Here is a 25776-nt window from a genome sequence, read left to right as displayed (position 1 = left end):
CTTTTTGAAATTAAGCATATTGCTAATATTCTATAGATATTTGCTATTTTAATCCGACATTGAATTTTTATCACTGCTGGTATCCTTTAGCCGGCTTACGCTTCACACATCGAACGAAATCTTTCAAAAAAAATAAGAATTCAGCCTGGTACAGGCAATATTTTTGCACGGGGTGGGATTAATGCTATGGTTGCGCACTCAAAAAAAGACGTTGAAATACAGACAATTTGCTAGTCAGATTTCTACAGGGGTGGACGTCAATCGATATAGTCTTGCACATAAAAAAACAGCATACTGCCTGCGTACGGGGCAGCAGATCCAGCTAACTTACCGGAATGAAAAAATACGATCGAAGTGGCCAATTTTCTCAAAATCATATTAAAATTTCATTCAACAGAGGGCCACGAAGATCTGCGAGCAGGATTTGCATTAGGATGAAGCGGGTCGGTAACGTCTTTGAACGTGCATGGCTGCGTTGTTTAAGGAGTGGTCTGAATTTTTGTTGAAATTTCAGTAGAACTGCTAACAAATTCAAAACAGGTTCGTTGGATGGTATGGGTAAAAAAAACCAGGTTTATTAAAGGCATCTTTTTTAAGCAGAGAAAACTGGGAGATAGAAGCATTTCCCGCCTTCCTAGTCGGCGTTCACGTCGACGCTCAAACAGCCAGACTGTAGCAGTGGAAGACGACACTATTCGCCACTTGCGATGTTTAATACTATACACAAAATTGTCCTAATTTGTGATGAAAAGATACACAAATATTTTCGCTTGTTTTCTTCTGTTTTTGTATTCAGGCATGTAAACGATGTTCTTCGATGGTCTTCGTGGCGATGCTGTAGGGTGACTCGTGAAACTCACTTAGATTACAGAGAACTTATTTCTTATTGTAAAACGCCTTACGACAGGCTTACATACGTAAATTAGGAAAATTTAGAACAGCGGTATTATTTCGTCTCTTGCCAGAGGTATTTATTAAACATGAGGTTTGCTTGCATTCTAACTGGCTTGGTGACACTGTCTGGGTGCACGCAACGGTATGCTTTACAATTGTTTCGTGCGTATGCAATAAACGCTTCAAGTTTCACCTATAAACGAAGAATAATTTGTAATTGGGAAAATTGTATCATGAACTAGTTGCATTTACTGCTTTGGGTTAATGTTTTTATTCAAGTCATTCAATTTAGGAAAATTACAAAAACGGCCCATGAACGGCTTTGTCCCGCGCATGTTTTGCCCTTGACGTAATATATACATAACAGTTACTTCATTGCCATTACTCCGCTCCACGTAAGCTCTTCAAGTTCATTTATCAATCGGTTTTAATATATATATATAAGCATGCATTATTCATGAGTTATCATCAAAATACCAATAATGATACTGATAATTCGTTTTGCCGGGTAGTTTCCGTAGACCGAAATCTTTTGACACCGTCAATGAATTGACAATTTGCCCGCAAAGTACGTGAGTAGAATTGGTCAGCAGCTATTCTTTCAGCGATATACATGAATCAAATTGGCCTTTGGCCGGATACTAATAGATGACACGATCGACTAACCTACCAATTCGGCTCTTGGGTCGTCGTCGAAGCACAAGGATCGTTTTTTTTTCCATTTTCTGTTCATTTATGTACGAGAGAGTCATTCTCTGGATGTTATTAGGCTTTAACTTTTTCTAACGACAAGTCTGGTAACCACCAATATACATACACGTAACAATATCTGTAGTGACATCACATTATTATTGTTATATATACTGTATTATTTTTTAAAATAAATTACCATTCTTTCTAGCAAAACTCATTCAACATTGGCCACGCTAATTTTCCTACTAGAAATTATTAGAAAATCGTTCACAGAACCACTAAAAAACAACCCAAAATACATTTTCACTACATCGTCACAGAAGTGTGTAGCTGCACAATCCCACCGAAACCTTCGTATTCGGTACGGAAATATAAATACTACCTTCACTCGTGAGTCCGTCTACTGATAGCAGGAAAAAATTGCTACATAAAGCAATGTGTGCAAACCGCATTTAGAAAACTAAGACCAAATTATATTTCAATTTAATAAGGTTTCGATTGGGATTAAGAAATATCTTTCTAACTTAGGTCTTTATGTAAAAATTTTCATCCGTGTGTGGCTCCATTGACACCGAAATATATTTTTACCTATAGGTAATTGTATTTCATTGAGCTTGTCTTATAAAAATAGGTAGAGTCAAACTATCGACTCGTGGCGAGAAAAAGCCGTCAAGAATATGGGACATTATATAGAACAAATGTTTTCGATCTTTTGATGTTTCCATTAGCAAATCTCTCAATAATATATAAATTTTCCGAAATTGTATTACCAAAATGCTTGCCACATAAACCACTTCAATTTTCCAATTTATACCTAGTAAAAGTTCCCGCGGGAACATATTGCAGTTTTGCTCAGCGCGTCGAAATCCATCGGTTAATAACAAAAATCCCCCCGCAGATCAAACACCATCTTAAGTTTTTACACTTTGAACGGCGTCTCCCGACTTGGAAGCTGAGACTTCAGTATAAAGTTTACATGTACAGCATTTTGAATTTTTTGAGAGCTTTTGATTGGCGCCAAGCGATACGCTTTCCAACTTAGACCTCTATGTAAATATTTCACCGACATTGTGCCGAAAGCTCAATAGCCTGTTATATTATATTTATCCTGTTTCCCCATTTCAATAAATCCCAACAGTCTAAGAAAAGCGTTCATCCAGTTGAAGAATATAGACCATATATATCGCCTGTTTATGAAAGGAAAAAACTGCTCCTTAAAATAATGTATTGTCACACTTGAAGAAACGAACTTTTTTAATATTTGGCAGATTATAAACCGTTCAAGAAAAAAATTACAAAAACACTACAATTAAGTCGCAAAAAAGATTTTACGGCCATTTTGTAAAATTCAAACTTGTTAACATTAATTTTCTATCACTTCTCAACGGCTACCGAAGAAATCACAAAAAAGACCAATTTGCTCAAATCAACTTACATACTATCAAATGAAAAAGAGCTCTTTTCGGGCACGAAATATCCGGTTAATTCCATCTTAGTCCGTCCAAAGACCTACCCAAAAGAAAACGCTAGTGACCTATAAAAAATCCCAATCGATGGTCATTCTGCGTGAGACGAAGCCGAGATATTTAATAGTATATATATATATATATATATATACATTTGAGCACCATCCGCGGACTTCATTGTGCATCTAGATTTACTTTATTTTATCTATGTAAAAATAAAAATTAGTCATAAAAGCTTTATAATGAAGGTAATACCTATACAGCTTCTTTCATATTCTAAATATTATAGTATAATAATTAGATAGAATAGAGAACTAGGTGGGTCTCGCCCGCACCGTAAAATACCGCGTAGTACACGTATAGTACATGGATTGATCTAGCCGGGCAAGTGAGTTTGTTCACGATTTAATGAAGTTGAATGGTTGATAGTAACGATTTTAACGAGTCTGCCCTACGTTACAGCATGTGGCAACAGTTACCCCACTATACTTATCCTGCCTGCGTAATCCGTTGCCGTACGCCAGCTGCTTTATCGGCCTGTTGGTAATATGAATAGATTTAATTTGTAACCTACCAAAATAAAATCTATAGTTAAATCAAACAAATCGCATCATTCTTAAACTTTCCAATACGACTGCAACAGTTGTTTCGCCATAGTGGTTGTTCTGGACGTGTCTCCTTCATTCATTGAAATATTTAGCCAGTCGTACTGCCGCTCTGCGATTATGCTATCAGTCTGCTCCAATATTCTATTCATGTCATAACCATTCTAACAGGAAGGAGAGCTCGATAGACTTCCGGCCTGTCGGTAGATGTCCTATCGTAGCCCTTGCAGGACCATCCACCATGAATTCCGTCAGCCTCCGGTTGGAATATCCTATTGTGTTACTCAGCTCTAGCAGTGAGCAGTTTTCTATAGAAGTTGCTCAGTGACCTTGCCAATTTCTTCCAAACATTTCGTTTACACATACACTTTTAGTGCTTGAGGAAATAAGCTTCAGAAAAGCATACAAATTTTACACAACTTATATATGTGAAATAAACGAAGTTTCATATCGTAATTTACACAAAGCGTAGATTCCATCTGCGTCAAATGTAACTAATTTGGTCTATAGAATATATTAAATAGGTTGGCGTAACTATCATTTTTAGAGCAAAATGCATTCATTCTGCAATTAAGTAAATTATGTTAATTGAAAGCGACACAATAAAGGCTTTTACATCTCCTGAGAATCGTACTAGAGTTACTAATGAAAAAAAGATGTCCGGCTGCAATTTTGTTTTCGTTGGTCGACTTTCGTTTCCACTAGCTAAGCAAGCTGATCATTACAATATATTGATTAACGAATTGCACTAAGAAATGTACTTCAATCACTGCTAACAGACCACAAGTCCGTGTACCAAATATGGCTCAACTGCCTTCATTTGTTCAACGTAAACTTCGTAGATCAACAGATATTCTACATACCGCTCCACCAATAAGCGTTCGGTTGCCGTCCAGATTCATAGAGACGGAGGTTTTCATCAATATAGACTGTCGACGTTTGCCCCGTTAAGCCATAGCTGCGTAAGCCTATTTCTGTCCTCCGCTCAGTCACAGTATTGGTAAACAAAGCGTAAACGCCCGCTATGTCGAAAAAGGAAGTGCCTTATCATTTATTGTACGTTACCTTCCAGTGCTATCTGGAAAATCGTGAGACACCATTTTTCGGATGTTACAATATAACTTGAACGCCGATAACAGATATAGAGTGTAACTAGGAAGATCTGATTGGGTAAATAGATAAAATAACAGTACAAATACTGTTTTATCATTAAATTATATAGAGTTTGACGTGGAAGATGGCGGACAAAATTCCGCCATTTCTGAAACAAACTTTTTCGAATGAATACTGACTGACAATCATTTAAACATTTCGGGATAATATTCACGACTGAGCTCATGTATACAAAACGTGAAGCTAAATATAGGTCCTATACAGATATAATAATTTTTTGATTGTACGAAATTAGCTGACGAAATGAATTATGCATGACAGCATTAGTTAAACAATCCTGAACCTTTCCCCACGTAATTTAATTTAAATTACGTGATGAATACAATAAATCCATAGGCCTAATACGACTAGGTAAAGCGACAATTTTTTGCAATTTATGGTTCAGGATTGTTTAACTAAAGCTGTCATATAATATATATATATATATATTTTTTTTTCTTTTTCTCCTTTTCTCACGGTGCTTTTCGAAGGACATATGCAATATTCCGAAACTATCACAATTGACACAGTGAATTTACAAGTAGCGCTTATAAGTTAACAACTGATACACAATTTTGTTCGATTTTGAATTCCTCTTCGTCTCCGCAATACGCTCAAAACCATATGATAACTCCAATTATCTAAAAGGGTCAAAACGCGGCCTTGCAAAACTATTAGTACTTCGTAAGTTCCTTTGAGTAAGGATTTTACTTATGACTGACTTTCAGGTCTCATTGCGCACACGCCGACTTCGACTCATTCCATGTCAAAGGGCCTAAGGCAAATTGAATAGACTCTAACATCAATGAAATACAATGTCGAGATTCACCGAACTTCGCACAAGATATGTACACTAATAGTATTTGAAAAGAACTCAAAAGCACCGAGGTCCTATGTTTCTGCAACGTAAAAGAAGTTGATGTTCTCGACTTCAGCTAAAGTGTATATGGGCCAGTTTGCACATAGCGTTTTATATGTACAGGTAATAATAAATAATTACTGCCATTAATAATTAACAATCACTTGTAACTAATAGCTGAAGCGAACAGAGCAAGAGTTTGCTCGGAAGGTAGTTTTTCAGTCAACAGCTACTCTGGCACTAAACAGCGCGATGTACTTGGTTACATTATCGGAAGGATGTATTAATGCCTTTACATTCATGCGACACATCCGGTCGCGAGGCCGCCTAAACACATATATGCATGTACGCGACGTTATTGGTGATGCTACCAGCATTTCTATGGTGACATTGATAGATACGACTGGGACCAGAGTTTGTAGTCTTTGAATTTATACTCTGCTAGCTAGAGGGCAGACGGGCCTTCAAGCTGCTACAATCCGTTGCTTAATTTCGAAAAAATTCGAAATTATTGTTCTTCCTAGCTTACGTTCAATGCATGTTTAAGGAGTATAGGACGCGAGCTTTGCTTTATTAGCAGTATATCGTTAGTAGATTGCAATCATTTAAGTCCGTGCTGAAAAATTGAGTTTTGTACAAATGTTGTACTTGTGATCTTTATCAATAAAGTCGCATCCTTTTTTTATGAATTAAAATGTCTAATACTGTACTTAATAGGTAATGTAATTGACTATCCGCTTGACTGAGCAGTACTTTATTCGAAATGCTCATGTATCTTTTAGCACTTTTTATGTTTTTTTGTTTTCATTTTGTTTACAAGTGATTTTGGCATAGCGCGTCTTTTCTAAACGATTGTGTTACCGACGCCAACAACAGGTTCTAGTAGTATTGATGATTAGAAGGCCGGTTTTAGTACGTGACCCCTTGAATCGTCACGATCGGTAGCGAAGATCATCATGAAACTTGCAACAAACCCGGGCTTTGAAAAGACCTTAGCAATTACACAGTGGAACTGTAAGGGGTTTACAACTTCGGCGCTCTTTTCTCGGAGGCCGTGTGCATTGCAGATCTTTTCATGCTAACGGAAACTTGGATAATTAGCCTCTTTAACTTACCGTGTTTTTATTCTGTGCACTACTCTGCACTGAAAAGCAACGGGCCAGGTCACCTCAGTGGACGCATCTCCATTTTCTACAATTATAAAATAAACGACATTACCCTGTGCACGGTAAGAATAATGTCATTGTCTTACATTGCCAAGGGCAAGGTCTCGTAGTGGCCTACGCTTGGTGACTCAAAGTCAGCGTGCTTATTGGTGGGGAAACTCAGTGGACCGAAAATGCTGTCTTATTGTTCTGCCTCTCCTCTGGTCATTACCGGCGACTTCTACGCCCATCTCGACTAGCCGAACTTGAGCCGCACTACAGCTCATTTAAGACACAATCGCAAATCGTGGTTGGTGGGTAATAAATTTCATCTCAATACTGACTCTTCTAGGACATGTAGGAGGTTCGGCTACCGATACATTTGCGACGAGTCTAATTGAGTATAGGGTAACGTTTGAAAGCGAGGACCTCAGGAGAGGCAAGCATGCACCCTTACATACAGCCGGCGATAGAGCTCACTGATCAAGTTACACCTGCATGGACTGTCAAGCGCCTAACTTCGTTACGACATTTAGATGTGGAGCAGTTTCTGAAATCCGCCCGCGAAATTCTCCTCGAAGCATCTGGTTGAAAGTCTCGAGTCTACACAGCGTATCGTCTTTCCAAAAACACAGGCCGTAGTTGAACTAAACTCGCAGCTTTGCCTGGAGGGCCTAAATGGCCTTCAGGCTTATGGCCAAAGTACAGACCCGAGACGTATGCGTCACATAGGTAATAATGTCCTAAACGTCTAGAGACCCCATCGATGCAGAGTGTTAACCATAGTAGCGGTTAACACACCGCAGTAGCTCTGCAGGTTGTCTGAATAGCTCGTTGGCCCATATAAATCACTTCTCGAAGATGTTGGTGTCAAGTATGCGATACTACGTGTGATACCCTTTGTCGCCGCAGCGCGAACCTCAATATAACACGATATCCCTCAATAAAACCTTACAGTGCAAAAAAAATTTTCCAAGACTAAGCAACGAGAAAGCCACCGAATAGGGTTTGCAACGAGCACCTTAAATGCGATGTCGTTTTGACACTGTAGTGGATAGTGTTATTAAATAAATATTTGCAGACTGATAAACGCCTAGCCCAGTGGAAAAAACGGTTCGCTGTTAGTGACACCTAAAGGTAAGGGCGATCCAACCGCGCAGCGATCATAGCGGGGTATATAGCGAAGAATTGTTTGCTACAAGCCGCTATCCGACTTGCTGACTAAGAGACGAAAGACTTAGTTGAAAAGTAGACCCGTCATCCCAACGAAGCAACATGGCTTTTGGAGAGAACGCTCCACAGAAGCGGCGTGCAGGATCCTGATATCCAACATCGAGAGCGCGCTGGCCACACCTACATGCGGTGATTGTGTATTTCAAAGTAGCCTTCTAATCAAAAAAGTTAAGTTCAGACTGGCTCGACAGACAGACCCTTACTCTTCATCCTTCTGAAAGGCCTTCCTGCTCAATACGAAGGCCGATGTCATCTTTCATGCAGACGATTTAGTTTTATACTGGCCGGATAAATTCCAAGTGCAACAAGCTCTAGCCCGGCTCCATGGGGCAGTGATATGTTTGGGACTGACCGTATGTTCAACTGAAAGGAAGGCGATGGAGTTTTAAAGGGAAACAGGACAGCAGTCACTGATCGTGGCCAGGTCACCTCTTGTACAGGTTAACTGGGGTTGCTCTCTTTTGCAAATGGCAAAAGTTAAACTGTGCACGTAGCCGAAAGATCCGAGAAGGCAGTGCTGACTTCATGGGCGACCAGTCGCCTCATCGGTTGTCTCTCGTAATCGCGTTGACCCTATTCGACCTTTAGGTATTCCCGACTGCAATGTATGATACACGTGTCACTTGGGAAGACCTTACTGTGCCAAACCTCGAACAACAAGGTCGCGTTAAAGTATCCTGCCTCAAAAGAGTATTAGGACCATACATAGTGAGTCAAAATCGTCTTGCGTAGCTCCTGGCCGGTTCGCTACGCATTGCCTTTAGCTCCCAGCGACAGAAATCTTTAAAACCAACTTTAAAAGCTGAGAGCGTAAGTTCGCGAAGATCGATGGGGATTTCTTTGCTTCGAGTATGATAAGAAACAATAGATGAAAAGAGGCGAATCTGCTGAACAGGCATGTCGTCACTTGTCGTGCATTGCATGGGCTCCACGACAGACCATACAAAAAAAATCTGATTTCCATGACAATGCATGCAGATACTCTAAATACGGTGAAAACTGTGTTATATGTTGCACTCCTGGTACGATCTTTAGGACATCTGGCAAATCTCTTCAATTAGTTTTATAGACTCGATAAGATTCGTGTAACCCGTATGCCACTATGACTAAATGGTTCCATACACTTACTTTATATATGAGGTTTTTTATTGTTATCATCCAAGGTGAATAAATGATTAATTTGTTATCAGCGTTAGACTTTTGATCAAAAACATGACGTACTTTAAAATAGGCCTAATTACTTAGTTTTCTCTTTCTAAAAATGTTCAAAAAACGTTTAGACCGATCTTCAATTTAAAAAATTAGCTCACCTCGTTACAGCATTTCGGTTCAGCTTCTAATTTAAAAACTTCTATTATATCTAGCTCAAAATTACGCGGCGTTTCAGAAAACGAGTCCTTAGTTCAGTTATGCTTGAACAACAGTAGGCCTCTCTTAGCACTGTGTCTTTATTTGGCCAAATAGAGGTAAATAATTAATAAAAAAAAAGTTTGTTTAATTTTCCAAAAAAACGTAATTAGCGTACCTTCAACAGCACAATATAGACCAAGTTAGGCATGCCGCTTGGAGATTATATACTTTTTCACACTTGTTAAAAGTTATTGTAGATTGTTTAAGATAAACATGACTGAATATTAACGTTTTAACTCTTCGCGTATGTGTTTCTATGCAAAGTCAGTACAAGCCTTGTAACATAAACATTTACTGTAGTCTTCGACCTACAATACTAACATGGTACCCGTGTTCTGTCTCCCGTATAAAAGCGTATAATAAGCTGACGCTTCTCATCTTTATTCGATCTAAAGCACTATTATCTATCAAGGTAGCAGTCGTATGGAGGTCATCGCAGCCGATATCTGTCCTAAATTTGATGTTGTTTCAAAGATGCCCCTTTTCATTTCGCCTTATCAAAAAATGTAAGTGGACATTTTTGTGCAATATTTCCGGAGTATATAACCACCATATTGATTCTTGAGATTGCTTTTTTGTCGGTGAATTTACAGACTTGCCACATAAATGTAGTGTCCCCATAAACTGGTGTAAGACATTCAGTTTTTTAGAAAAAGTAGAGTTAGAACTGATGACGCTTTTCATCTATTTGAGTAAACAAAGTGACCTATTAGGACAATTTGAACGAAGCTTTACGTACTCCATGATCCTCTAATTTAACTTGAGACATCGCCACTGCCATTACGGCCATCGTTTCCCTAGTCGTTGTAAATCGTTCTGTTTTGCCAATCTTACACTTTGTCACTCCAAAGCGTCCTTTGACTCACTGCCTGCTGGACAATTTGAATAAATGTTTCTACTGTACCGGTCATACCTCAATTTACGCCCTTTTGGGCACGGCCAGATGTTTTACGAGGCAATACTTTTGTCTAAGAGATGTTTTTCTAGGTTGTAGATCTGGATTTTCTTTCTAAGCAAATCCGAGCCAAGTCGATTCATTTACAAAAGGGCTATTTTCAGGTCCGGCGATGTTTCCGCAACGTCTATATGCTTACAACAAGAACGACGACCATGGGTCGTTTTAAGGTCTATTATAGCCTAAGATGTGTTGAACAGATAGTGTGAACTAATAAAGCTCACCACTTATGGGTATCTGTATCAAATCACATATATCTAGATACAAGAAACAGTTAAATCTAGCGGGAACTACATTGTAGCATTACTTGATGTTGTATCTATTTCACTGAATCCAGCATCAAGTAATACACCTATATGGAATCACATTCACTGGGATGGCTGTTAGTGTTTATCTCAAACACGTAAGCTTATTAGTCAATTGATGAGTCTTCATATATGGGCCTTATTTTGTTTGATGAATGATTAGAGTAAAAGATGCATAGTTCGAACGATCATGTTGGCTCAGTGTCCAAACCCGGTCCTAACAGTAGACAAATAATAATCGTATATATTGACATGCCGTATGTCTGTAGACACGTACTTGCGGATACAATTGTATTGAATTAGGTAATTTTTTTTTGCTTAATGTCATGAAGCTAAAAATCAATCCATGGGGGAGCGATGCGCGAACTCAATAAACGAAATATTTTTCCCATTGGAGCCATATAATGCCAATATTACCGCCAAAAAGTTGAGATTTATCAACAATGTGTTTTGGCAGGTAAGACGTTATTAATTGTGAGAGCAATAGCACTTTGATTAAGTGAGTGATAATGAAGAGCTGCTCCTTTTTCAGGTGTGCCACTTGAACAAATATATAGCTAACAAGTCATTTATTATAGGTATGATTGTCCGCTTCTAATGAAAATGTCGTGACAAGCTCTGTGTCGGTGCTTAGGAACATCTCCGTAACGTTAAGCCTTTGCTGTTTCCTTTGGTACCGTCCAAGCTCCAGTAGAACAAAACAAATATTGATCCAAACTTCAGTTGTAAAAGCTAACAACGTAACACTTTTTTAGCAAAGTTAATATCTTACCGACAAACAACCGGTTTTCTCAACTACTCATTTATACTATGATCAATGTTAGAAATAGAGACCAATATTCATAATACCTGCTTGCTACTGACGACAAAGAGGAATGCACACGTTTGGAGCTATCGGGTGACCCCGCCCGGTGAAAACTGTTTTCGTCTATTAAGGGGACGTCAGAAAAGTTACAAACAAAAACTTGCTAGGTCATACAACCGAAGTGATTAAACGACGGATCTTTTTAAGCTGATCGAACGGTTACCAATTTCCGTGCTCACATAAGCACGTAAAGCAGCACCCAACTGTGCTTTACGTGCTTTGAACTCTATCTGACAAATCCGATCGGGTCAGATTGTTCGACACTATACGATACCTTTAAAAACGTTTGGTATTCTTGACCTTACCCGAGTATCTGTAGCTATAATAGAAGATTTTCACGCAATCTCATTTTACAGCTGAAAAGCTAAGAATGATTATACAGGCAATTCTCACTACAACACATATCCTCAATGAGCTGTCGTATTTTCCACGTAATTCTGTATTTATCAAAATGATTCACTTTTTGCAAAAAAATTGCACTTTTAAGCATGAAATAAATGCCTCGTTTACTAAGCGTTAGTGCCTCCTTCGTGATTAATCTCGAGTCTCGAAATGTCTTGTAGCTGCAAGATACTCGGTGATATGCAGCAATCCCGATTGTTCGATCCTGTAATGCACGTAAATAGCTACTCGATAATCAGTGGCCTAAAAAAAGCGATTCCGTACAAATCTAGCCTTAAGTTTTCTTAATCTTTTCTTGCCTTTTTCTCATTGCCACCAGACACTGCCCTTACCCCTTACCATCTTATATGCACCTATAGAGTTACCGTTTTGCGTGCACGTCGCATCTTATCTAAAACTAATCGATTATTTACACGACCAACCTTCTCTACGTGATCTGTATCATGCTGTCAATATTGCCAACGACAGTAGAATCAAGCAGAGGTAACGTCAGTACTCAGCAACATATCCATAATGGACCGCAGCAAAAACGACGTCATGATAAAGCACAAGCCAATTTTTAGTTTCCTAATTGGAGTTGTCTTCTCATCGTATCTAGACGCCAATATTCAGTTTAACCGTTGTCGCTGTCCGCGTACGGATTTCGCGAAGTTGTATCTGTTGATGTTCTTACTCACTTGAGAAAATGGAAAATACCATGATTGGATGGTTTGTTTGTTACGGTGATGATACGGTTTGTTAAACACGATGTGCAACTTTATATCGAGTGAGGAAAACATTTCGACGGCTAAACATCCATAAAGCTTGATATCCATATAATGCATGCTAGAAGAAGACTCAAGACACCCCCCCCTTCGCCCTAACTAAACATAAGCGTACCACTCTGGTGGGAAACCTGATCATTGTCAACTGTTGGACGAGTTTCAATCAAAAAAATAACTTCAATTTTTGCCCACAAAAATCCTACTTTTGAGTACGACAAATCTTTAACTCGTGGGTCCGTTTTCTACAAAACATACACTAACGATATGAAGGAAAACAGGAAAAGCAATAAGAAGGTTAAACGTAAATAATGCAGAAAGACGTTCAAGACAGAAGCCGTATTGACTCAACACACTTACTTGGTGTTATTTACGTAAAGTCAATGCCTTAATGTCTGATTGCTCCTTCGGGGCGAGAATTAGCCGTCGTCTTAAGACGTCTTTAATCAGAAAAGAGCTTTACGATAGAGCGGATGAAAGTGTTCCCAATATAGCTTTTAGGCGTAGAGGGATTACCATGCGCCAGTTGGTCATGGCACCCCGATGCGTAATACTCAATATATAGTGTTTTTAATAAAATTTGCTGCTTTTTTTTTAATGCGGCTAGCGGTATACCATGTCTAAGGCAAAAAAACAATCTATCTGCTTCATAGCAAATATCATTGAATCATGTTTATTTGTACTGTTTTATAAAAGCTTTTGTCATTACACTTTTTTCGTAGTCAAGATCGAAATCATCGGGCAAATAACCAAATTCTAAAATGACGCATCCAGCGTATCAGTAAGCTAATAATTTGTTGTAATAAAACTGTTTATGGGGTCACTCTTTCACCTTTAGCCCAGTTAGAAAAAGGGCTGAATACAACATTACAATGTTTCTCTAATCTGTATTAAATTGTTAATTGGCAAATAAACAAACTTACATATAAGTAGGGTTGTCTTTATCTAGGTATAGAATTTGCTTGCTGCAGAAGTTCGTATCGTACGAACCTACAATATCAAAACCTGTAAACATCGTGCAGTTCGATGATTGTAAACATAAAGTTAGATAAATGATGGCTACTAGCACAAGGTAATCGCGCTTGATGAGATACTGGTCAATGTGCAAGCTGGACTTTGGTTCATCGATCAGTCAATGAGTTACTAGACATGGATTTTCTTTTATATTTTATCGCATTATATTTTGCTATTGTAAAATGTTCATAGTTTCGGTAACTTTGCTCATTCTAGGCCGGTCCGGCCGGCTGACCTGATGATCAATAAATTTTCGTGCATAATCCTTCGCACCGTCCTGAGCAAAAATGATCTCGGGGATCACGCTAACGAAAGTTTTTGCTAGCAACATCTGAACCGCATACTGGGTTACGTCGTATCGATTCGTCCGCCCGCTACGTTCACAGTAATCTACTGGTATTCTTTTGTGTCCGCCTTTGGTAGGATGCTAAAACACTTTGTCTTTGTGCCTGTTCTTAAACTCACCATGTACTACTGTCTGTAATAGACTGGGGCTCCCTTCGAACATGGTAAGTGGTTACAATTGCTAGAAAAAAAGACAAAGCGATCACAATATCATCTTGAGTGTTCCATTTTCGTCTGTCAAATTACTAACAACTAGAAAGTAAGGAACTTGACGAAGATATTTCCCCAGGCCTTTGTGTTGTCTGGCATCGAACACACTCGGCGGCATCGAACTCGCCGGCATCGTTTCTCACTGTGATTTACTTTTTGCAAAATACGCCCAGTAGAAGGTATATTGTATTACGGCACTTCGGCATGAGCTAACTTGTAAGCCGCAGTCGGCTCTAGTCATTGAGAGGTTATTTCCTGTAATTTACATGTATTTAGCTAAGACGTTTATTCAAGCACTCGACCGTCGCCTTTTCCATTTAAGAAAGTATATATATATATATATAAATAGCTGGGTTTTCAACGAATGTCTAGTTCAAGTGTAAGACAAATAGTTCCGATAATAAAATTAAACATGACAAACTTTGGTTCATCTACGGGACATGTTGGAAAAGTTAAAGCGAAACGGACGTACAAAAGTGTAAGATCCATCATAGTCAACTATTTCTCCGGTGATCTCGCGAAGAGGGTAAAAACGTTACATTACAGCTATAGGATTCACTACTCACTAACAGAAGCAAACTTTGTATTAATTCTTCATCACATTGCAGAATGGATATGTCTTTAGACAAATCAAAGTTCGTTTATAAGATATTATAGTATATGGCCTTGTAAGTGAATAATTATTTTTTTTTAACGATATTAGGGTAGGTAAAGCGCGTATTACTAACTAATGGAGAAATACGAGTGGATCGGTTAAAAAAAGGTGTAGAATTATAGTAAGCTCCTATACACCTGAGGCAAAACATGCATCCAGCACGTCGATGCTAGCACGGGCCTGTGTTAACGCAAATCTATAGTAACGCCTTTTTTGAATGGGCCAGAGCTTTGTGTATATCTAACGTAAAAATACTGCCTTAAAGTGCAACCATATTCCGTTACATTCGATTCATTACCGACATTCCCGTACACTAGCATATACCTGATCAATGCTTCAGCCGAACCGTTGAATTAGTGAATTGTTGTAACATAAAATGTTGCTATAGTATATGATTTCTATTGAAATCGCAACTTCCCTTAACTTTTCATAGAAGGTCACGACTTGATGACCTCAGGATTGCAGATTTACACACCTGTATGTCGTGTGCTGACGTCACAAATCTATTACCGAATATGTGCCTTAGCGATTATTAATCTACATAATAATCTACGTATTAACTTAAAGGCAACTTGCCAAGGACTCCAAATGATTCCTTGTAAGTAACTTTAATGCTGTAGAGCCTAAACTTGAAAATAGGGAAGAGTAACAACAGGGCACCACTATACACGAATTCTGCATTTTTGTTTCCGATTGGGTCTCATTTTGTCAACAGGCAGTCGTCTCCTTTATAGATGACGGAGCGCAGGATATTCGTGCCCAAAATGGGCTTTGTTTGTAAGCCTTAACCCATATCCTATCACTGAAGTACCCATTTGTTGAGGGCAGTTGCTTTTTTAATTAAGCAAAAACGCATACACAAATGAGGTCTGTGTTTTAGGTCCTAGGCTGTTTTTGTGTGTATTTGTATGATTTTGATGTAACGACAGTCGCGTTCTATCCGAACGCGAAATTATCGATTGGCCTGTGTTGCAAAAGTCTAAACGCTAGTATAGATAACGCAAAATGCACCCATATTAACATCAGAGATGATCTGAAGATGTATATAATACCGTCCTAGATAATAGTATCACACCTACGCCTTCAACGAAATTTTCTAGTTCGTCGCATATAATAGATGCTCCATGGCCACATAGAAGCCAACTAATAGCGTTGGAGTTTAAGCCTTCCAGCTGGCAACTTCTCTTCTTAGAGAAGTCAAAACGACTTGCATAGAGGAACCTAGACATTTTGGTGTTGTAATTAATGTTGCTGATTACGCCTATGCTATACCAAACAGGGGACATTCAATAATAGGAATCTAGTATGTACAGAAAAAAATCGTGTAACGTAGTTGCGGAATTGCGGTTACGTACAGAAGGCCATGACATTTAGTTGATCGTTTTATTAAACACTTGAGCTGTTTTTATTCGGTAAAACATCCGATTTCGGAGTGAAAGATAAAATCTGGGTTGTTAACGTATTCTTTTATGAACGGGTCATAAATGCTATGATGTTATTTTGCAAAAAGGATATTCTCATCTCAGCAAACACGGTCACCTATTTTCCAGCTGAGCGTGGCGACGAGTTCGCTGACCAGCCGACTCCGAAGTGGTTTATTTGCGGGTCTCCAGCCTCCATTGAATGTCGGATCGTTTATTAGAGGGGTATTTTTTGGATCTGTCTAAGCTGATAACAACTTGTAATGGTAGTATCAAGCAGCTACTAGCCTGGCTCGTCGTCTGGCTAACCTGGCTTTTACAGAAAATTTGAGGAGACAAATTTGAAGAATCTATTTGACGCAAATTGTATCAATGGAGTTTTTTTTTTTTCACGTACCTATATAAAGCTAGTCAAGTCCTTCCTTAAACTCCAAGTATATTATAATTACCCTTTCTGACCGAAACGCATCGTTGCGTAACTATGTGCCAACGTTAATTATAGTACTTTTTAGTGCAATTTTCAATTCATTTACGATAACTGTACTATATGGCGTGCGTTAAATGTACCAATCGTGTAACCTATAGCATATCTACATTTTAGTTTTCATAGTTAATTTGTAATACTTCCAATCACTGCCGATAACCAGATTCGTTAGAGTTCCGATGTAACAAAATGTCCGGTTTTACCAGCCTAATCATGTCGACCCACGCTTGCTAACCCTCTTTCCTGGATGTATATCTAGGAGAGTAATAGGTACCGCGACATGCATTTAGAATAGCTAGCATATTAGGTAGCTAAACGTCTGGCACACCGTAACATAATACGTCTGTTTTTCTTCTATACATGATCTTCTTTCCGGCTGTGTCCTGGGCTAGACACGTTCAGTGTAAACATCTCCAGTCCTCTTCAAGTTGGGACGTGCGATAAGAAGAGTCTACTCACCATCCTGTCATCGTCTTGCAGAAATTGTATCACAGCATCCATTCATACCAGTCAGCCAATTTCATTTCGTTTCACGATGGATATTGATCAAAACTTTACTTTATTAAAAATATACATTTTATATGAAATTGTTGATATGTTGAGGTTGTCTGCTTCTGTATGAACCTAATGAAGTGTAAAGTTAAATGGCTTCAACAAGCCGCGCCTAAATTGTAGCATAGATTTAGGTTCGGCAATAACCATATTACGAATACTATTAATTGATAAGATAGAAAAAGATAGCCTTGCCTTCCTGCCTAGGTTACATGCTATAGAAAGACCGTTCAAAGCCGGATTTCGCTCTAATTTAAATCACACGTTTTGGGTGAACGCACTTGCATTAGGCGTGAGTCCTGCTTCCTTTTGTTGCTCGTCATAGCACTTCTCCCAGTGTTCATAGAGCCTACACCTCGACAGTGACCTACTTTGAGATGAGACTTACTAAAAATCAAAATTAGATCACCGATAGATTATTCTCTTAAATTATTCCCATTCATTTATCACATCCGTCGTGTTAAGCACTACAAAAAAGCATAGTAAGCGATACATACAAAAGCACGCTGTTATTATGTTAATTACGAAGTTTCAGTTGGGACCAACGGATGGCGCTAGCTTCGGCTAATCGAATTTAGCTAAAGCTTCTTAGGAGTATTTGGATTGTCGGACGTGTGCCCTGTCCTGTTGTGTCCGTTGACCTGTGTTTGTTAGGAGTGATCGTTCGGTGCGTTCGATGATAAAGCTCGAAAAGGTACATACGTATACAACATTGTCTTCTTCTTTTTTGTGCTGTCGAGACAGAAGGGATTGTTTGCAAAGTTGAAAGTAAAAAATATAGCAAGTATTAGCTTCGGTTAAATCGCTTGAGAACCGGAAACTCCAACTTGAAACATAAAGCACACTTTAGAGCGTCACAGAAGGCAAACGATGACCAACTGTAGTCACTCCTTAAGCAAGACGCGGTACAATCGACGCGAGAGCTCTCTGCACAGTTACGAGCGACCTAAGCGGCTGTGGCCAACCGTTTCCATGTAGTAGGAAAGATTCAAAGGGAAGGAAAATAGGCTTTAAAAGAAAACAAGCCGTGGATGCTTGTATGACACAAAGGGAAATCATTCCTATTTAAGATCCTCGGCGACACTACTAAGCGCAAGCTGGGTTGATTAGGCGAGGAAACAATCATGGTCGAAAGCTGCGCCTCTACATACGGTGAAAGTCAAACTAAAGGGAAAAAAAGTTACAGGAAGCCGTTTCGCGAATGAACTCATTTGTCTGAGCTACGGCACTGACAGAAAAAGGCCTTGGACTAGTAACGAGCCTGAACGGCAACGCCACTCTGCGTACTCCTTTAGCTATACGGAAAGCGCTAACGGACCTGCAATGGAAAACTTTGCGTCATCATTCATACAGCATCGTTCCATCTGATTATCATCACTCGTTTCGGTGTATGCATAACCAGGAAGGCCAACACTTTAGAATAGAGACCGAAGTTCGTAAATGAATTGACGAATGGATCACTTTGAAGGACAAAGTTTTTCCTTCGAAATAAACATCAGCTGCTAGCGAAATGGGAAAAGGTCACTGGAAGTGACGGCTACTACTTTGACTAAGCTGGTTTCACTTGCTTGAGGTTATAATCAAATAAAGTGGCTAAAGAACAACGGACACGTCCAGTCAACTTAGTACACTTTTGTAAATCAATCCCTCTACCTCTTTACTGTTTCTAATTACTAAAATCAATTGAAATGAATTGACGGCAAAAGATCCACATATTTGGTTTGACACACAGGTTCTACCAACTGTACTTTCTGAGCATAACCAGTGGAGGACTGTCGCTTCATTCTCATAGGAACACCTCCTATTGTGTTAGTAATTGCTATGGTAGAATCAGTGTCGAGGCGGTGGCTTGGGTGGCTAAATCTCTCACGGAAGGAAACCAAGCGTTGCTGCTTCAAGTCTTGCCAATGCCGTATATAAGGAAAGTGTGAACGAACAAAGAAAATTTACCATTTTAAGGATTTACGTATTCTGAGAGAAATCTACTAATTAATAGTCGAGTCGATGCGTAAAAAATATTAGAAATGAAAGATTTTCTATTATGTGCCTGTATGTATTCTCAACTTAACAAACTCCCTACAAAGATTTTATCGATAATATCCAACTGATGCGATCAATTGTTAACTTTTCCACTGAATGATGTTAACGGATTCGGGTAGCTGTATGCTCTACTAGTTTACCTTCTCGCATAGAATACAACTCACTCAGTTGCTGCTTTTTTCAAATCTTATTTTAGGAAAAAAAAAAAAAGAAATCATCTACTACTATTTCTAGTACCAAAATTTTACAGACCTACGAAAAGGTACTGCAAGGACGTAAAAGATTGTTTACAGGTAAAGGCGAATTCGCCATTTTCAATATTTAATATCTAGTTAGTAGGCTTATCAGCGCCTAGAAGAAAACCCAACACGCGAAATACGCAAGCCAGCTTCCCATAGAGGCGCGAAGATCTCTTGAATATTGTAGACACGATCGACATCCACATAGTTTCCTTAAGAAGCTATTGCACGCAGTTTTTTTTTATAAACTCCGTATCTAAATCTGACCTCGAAGGAAATAAAAGTTGCCTTTTAGTACCGTAGACACACTCCAGATCTCAGTGGCAAGACAGCAATAGCTTCAGTTGTACGACGGAGATGATTTCGCTGATTTTAGAACAATACCAAATACAGAAATATCACTTCTTCGGGTCTAAATATGAAGATAATTGCGGTTAAAACGAGTGTTTTTGCTTGAGCGTTTACAATATAAGTCGTTTTATATTCAAAATGTAAGCATTATTAAATATCTGGAGTGATAAAAACGTTATTAACGATATTGTGCTTCCGCTACAGAGAAACCGTTTTTTCTAGGCTTTTGCGCAAACACCACTTGCTGCGACGAAATCGGTTGCGCTTCTCAGTTCTTTACAGTGTTAATGTAATTAGGTGTCATATATAATAAACCAATATTGCTTTCCCCTATGTGTCCTCATGCTTATTTTTTTTGTATGTGCACGAGGTGAGCTCCTAGGCCTGTCTGCTCGAGCAATTATGCCTTCTGCATCGGAAGCTGTACCTGCAGCTTTTGTTTTAAAGCTAAATTTTCTTTACACTATGGTTTATACATTTGAATAGAAAAAAGGCGCAACTCTCAAGCAAATTTTTCATGTATGTAAGCTTTTGAATGCTGGATCTCAACCCGTCGATAATAAAAGCAGAATCATGCAACCTGCGTTTCAGTTGATCTGTGGTTTGCGAAAAGCAAAGTTTTTGAGTGTCTGTGCCAAGCCCCCGAACGGGTTAGGAACTGAGTTGTATGAATAGTCAACACAACGAGTCCCTTTCTTCTTTTTCTTTAGTGGCCTGCCTCAATCGTGTTGAAAACGGGTGCAATAGTTTACCTATATATACAACATATCAATCGTATTATTCGTATTTTGTCAACAGCCCAATTTTTTAAGGCCAAATAGTGTTAATTTGCCTATGTTTCTTATCTAATTTGCACCTGTCGCCGCGGCTTATTGAACTGACGCGTCCGTCAAAACGAAATAGCGGTGTACAAGCTAACAACGGTGATGTTTAGTTTGGCCTATTCTTACCTAGGTTCGGAACCTGCCAGGTGCAATGACCTAAATCATATGCTCGTCATATGCTAGTCCAGTAAAAAGTATTTTAGCAATTGCATGAAACTCACTGCGAGTGAGTGACAATGGAGCGGCTTTGGTGATATTGTTGTTCGATGTAAATAAAGTAGCAACGCCGGAACAGTACGAAAAGCGTAGCTAAATGTAGAAGAGTGTCACCGACAGATCACAATAAAAACAGAAACAACACACAAGCAACCTAAGTTTACCTAAAGTACCACATGATGCACATACGTATATGTAGCATTTATACGCGATCTTTGAGCTCAGTACAAATTTAGTTACCTTTGATTCTCTCTTGATGTTCAGTGTTATTGAATTTATCTGAGTTCGTCACAAACCATACGATGGGTAACTTGTATTACTATCTCAACGTTACGAAGCTTCGTATCCATTGAAATCTGTGCTGACTCTATGATAATCTCTTCGAGTTTTCGCCCAGTTTTGCCATGACAAAACCGAGAATTCCCCGCCCGATTTTGACGACAATCTAAAAAAATGGGGTGGTGACGATTTTAGCATCCGGCTCGTGGCTATGCGAGGCTCCAGAACCGGCCTGTACGATGGACTCCATCGTATTGTTAAGGACAATAAATAGAAGGCTCACGGGCGGTTTTCGTGCCGTGTCAACGTTTCGCTTGCCCTCGTTTTCCATACCGGTAAAATCCAGAAGCCTTGGAAAAATCTTGAAATGATCCATTACCACGCGTCCAGGACAAACATGCAGAAGTCATGAAGACGAAAGTTGGTTTCAACTAGAAAACGTGGTAGCAGATGATAAACCCTGCAGCACCTAAAAGTCTCGGATAGTTTTTTGCCAGTACGGGTGCGAGATTATGAAACGATTTGACAGTGAACTTCACGCAAAAAAAATAAAGACGCACAATTTCATGCATCCAATTGAACATCTTTCAATGATAACGTTTAGTGTAATTCTTATTTAACAGAGTAGAATATTCCATGCGGAAAGTTAATCTGGAAAAAGTTGTGTTTGCGTGTCACAGCTTTTTGACGCAACAACAAAACTTTTTAACTCGAAATCTCTATTTCGGATGGTGTCAGTCGTATAGGAAACGGAAATTTCCTTCAACATTGGAACAATCATTTATCAAGCGTTAAATAACGTTTCATATTTATTGTACCAAACAATATTTAGAAGCACACTATCTCTGTCGAAAAATTGAGATAGAAAAAATAAATAAACTTTTATATTCGATCAAAATATTTTGGTATTTTTATTCATCATTTTCCGTAGCGTTTTGCAAGACATCATTGTCCTTTTACCAAACGCAAATGGACTATAATCAATGCCAACGTGGATCATCGGATCCTCCAAAAAGAACACACAAACACGAGGAAAAAAAAGGGCAGATTCGTTACATACCTGACAGCTTCTACGAGACCAGATGGTATTTCGAAATAAAATGGTGTTGCAATTTGTTGGCTAGCTGCGCCGTCGGTGTGTGCGCGGCGCCTGGTTATCGCAAGGTAGGGAACGTTAACGACTTCGCGTCCCGCGATCGATCCGCCTTCCTTTTACCGAAATCGCAATTACTCGTCTGAAACGCTACGTTCGACCCGTGCCCTGAATCCTGAGGCAACCTCATCTACGTTAATGATGCCTTGTAGGTAACAGCTCACTAATCACCGCGAACCTTTGCTCTCGTTGCTGACTGTTTAAAGCGGTAACATGGATCTGCGGACAGCAGTCGCGAATCGGCTATAAATTACACAAAGCGACCAGTGTTCTTTTGAGGTAGACGACTTTGATGTGATTTAATTACTCCACTGTAACATTTTCAAAAATAATACTTATACCTGATGCTACAATTGGAGCTATCTAGAGGTCGAAAAACGCTAAGAGTGGCTTGAAACATAAGTGGTGGGCAATTTGATCGTTCATGCAGCAACACTGTTCTTTAGCATTTTTCTGGTGACCTGCGCAGTGGAGCTTCTGTCAGTCACAAAGAAGAGCAACGTCAAGAACGCAAACCGGTTGCAAAGGCAAGAGATGACCTGGCCACTGCCAAAGACCGCTATCCTGCCTCTCTTTTAAACTCTATCGCCTTCCTCTTGGTTGAGCTTACGATCAATCCCAAATATGTTACTGTCGTGTGGAATCGAGCTAGAGCTTGCTGCACTCGGAACCTGTTTAACCATCACATCATTAATTCGTCTACATAGAAAATGGCTTTGACTGATTATTTCAGCCCTCTTGTTTGATCAAAGGCCCTTCAGTAATGGTGGGGAATAAGAGTGCGTTTAGGTTGTCCCCCCAAAGCCGGGCCAGATGTCTGTATGAACTTGGCCAAACCATCGTCGATGGTCACCTTGTTCTCCTGTAGAGTAGAAGCGAGAAGATTGAGCACGTCCATAAGAACATCCACATCGGCCAGCACATGCCCAATCCTTCCCCTCGGTGCCAAGCTGAAGGCTGCCTTGGAGTCGACGAAGATCGCGTATGGTGTATTGCGCAACGCGGCCAGTGTCCTCTTGACATCGGCCATCAAAATTTCACTCGCCATTTCTATAAAGCGATTTCTCTAGGATTCCTGTTGCTTTGTTAGGGCGACATGTACGTTTTCCAAACCGCTGTTCAGCTTCTTTGTCAGCAGGTCGGATAAACAGTTCATAACAAACATTTTTATTCATTTCTCCCTGCCATAATATTTGCTAATTAGGAACTATAGTCCGCTAGGATGTCCCAAGGGGCCATAGTGCGGCTCGAATTCAGCTGGTCTAGATGTCGAATTCGCCTGGAATGAGCATAGGAAACGCAGAATAAGAAGACAGCACGTTCAGTCGACTGATGAGTTCTTTCACCGGTAGGTACAATGATTCCGAATCAGTCGGTCGGACATAGGCTTTGAATTTTACCTGCTGACCGCATGAAGTAATAATATTAGGATTATTATCTCTCTATTAGGCCCTGTCCCGCTATTATTTGTAAAAAAGCATGACCTTGTTCTATATGTTTTCTTGAAGCGTTATCCAGTCGTTTAACACCGGAAGTGGCTAGGGCCGTTGGTTGAATTTTCTTTCCATCTACGTTATTCGGTCGTATCCGACTGACCGGGAATACGTCATCGCCATCATGTCACATTAGTGATGTTGACTTGCGAACGGCCCGTATACGAAGCCGTTATACTGTTTAGCGCTAAATGCTATTAGCTTTCTAACAAAATTGCTATATTATATTTAACTTACTAAGTGATTCAATATTTCTGCGTACCAGTTCTCCATGTAGATACTTGCTGATTGTATTTAGATACTTTCTTTTATAGCTATGTCTATAAGTGAGTTATGCATGTATTATTCAATACTTATTATGTAGCTAGGGCTTTCCGTCGACAATGGTATGTTTATATTATTTAGAGTAAGCACGGGATGTTTTGCTGCATCAGCTTAAAGGTATGGGAAAGAAACGGGCATCTATGAGTTTCGTTCGATTTCTAACCACTGAAATATTTAAAGTAGCAAATCTTAATACGTATAATGATAAAAAAAAAAAAAACTATATTTAATTTAAAGATATTTTTCAAATATATTTTTGATACGATCCGATTATGGAGCAATACTGGACTATGGAACACACATCAGTGGGTGTTTTTCCATTTCCGTCGCTACTGTAAAATCGCACATCTCGGTCTCCTGGATAAGATTACATATCATAACTTTATGAGAATTCTTTAAGGCTGAAAAAAAGTTGAAACGGAAATCATTGACGTAATTTCTTGATCTGCTTAAGCACGTGACAACTGACGATGTTACAAAAGGAGCATAGTTGATAAAGGAGTCGATAGGTAAAGTGCGTTGTATGGCTGTAGAACATATCATGCAGGTCTTGCAAACGGGTTCATTCTGAACGTTTTTTTCATACGCTTTTCGTCGACTGCTAAAGCTAAATTCACGCGAAGTTTTTATTCAAGTCGAATTATTTGGCCTTTTTCCTACCTAACCCCTTCTCTCAGACCTCGTTTCTTTAAACGTCCGTGTTCTCGTCTCTGCCGATCTAGCTTCGAGAGCAGTATTCATATTTAAGTCACACAAATTCTGCACCTTATTATAATATGGCGATCGACCACAGGTTGGTACGAATCAATTGTCGATTTTTCCTTCGACCGGGGAGCTTCCGATAACCCCTAATTTCACTCTTTTCACTGACAAGACGTACTGTTCTACAAGCTATTACTACCGGCGCCGGTTCTGCCATATACTAGTGTTGCTGTTCCTTTTAGATGTGATGATATCGTTTTTATTATTATAAGAGACCCGCAACTGCAGCGACCGTTGTTACCATTGCTGCCGCTCAAAAGACGACTAAAAGAAAGCGTGTTGACCGAGGGTAGGTCATGCCTTGGAAGAGCTCAGGCTCTTCGAGAGCAACCAACAATGAGTACTACTTTTGCGTCATCAGATCAGCGCTGTATATACGTGTACATATACCACAGCGTTTGTGTTTGTTCGTACCGAAGACTCCGACAGGCGGCGGAGGCAGTGGCGCGTCTGCTGCTTTTATATCAGACGCAACAACTTTCGGTCGTCGTTTACGAGCGGGTTAGACACAATAGGTGGTAGGTTCGTGTCGTCTTTGGAACAGGAAAGCTACGCTTGAGGAAGGAATGGGAAAGCCATTAAACGAGTCATAGAGGTACAATGGCAACGATTATAAATGTAGTCCAAGACTCGCGTAGGCTAATCGTCCGCTCCAACCTACAATGTTTA

General features: G+C 39.4%; 1 long non-coding RNA gene across 1 annotated transcript; it reads right to left on the bottom strand.

Moving 5' to 3' along the window:
• Nucleotides 1-561: 561 nt before the first annotated feature.
• On the bottom strand, nt 562-7814 carry LOC111254610 (uncharacterized). Its single transcript, XR_002675101.2, has 3 exons — nt 5966-7814; nt 4522-4736; nt 562-1087 (listed from the first exon to the last, which is right to left on the bottom strand). It is a non-coding gene; the product is annotated as an uncharacterized LOC111254610 (long non-coding RNA).
• Between the last annotated feature and the right edge of the window lie 17962 nt (nt 7815-25776).

Source organism: Varroa destructor, unplaced genomic scaffold (genome assembly GCF_002443255.2).
Source record: "Varroa destructor unplaced genomic scaffold, Vdes_3.0 BEIS01000007.1, whole genome shotgun sequence".
Classification (NCBI taxonomy): Eukaryota; Metazoa; Arthropoda; class Arachnida; order Mesostigmata; family Varroidae; genus Varroa; species Varroa destructor.
This window is presented reverse-complemented; position numbering and strand designations above follow the sequence as displayed.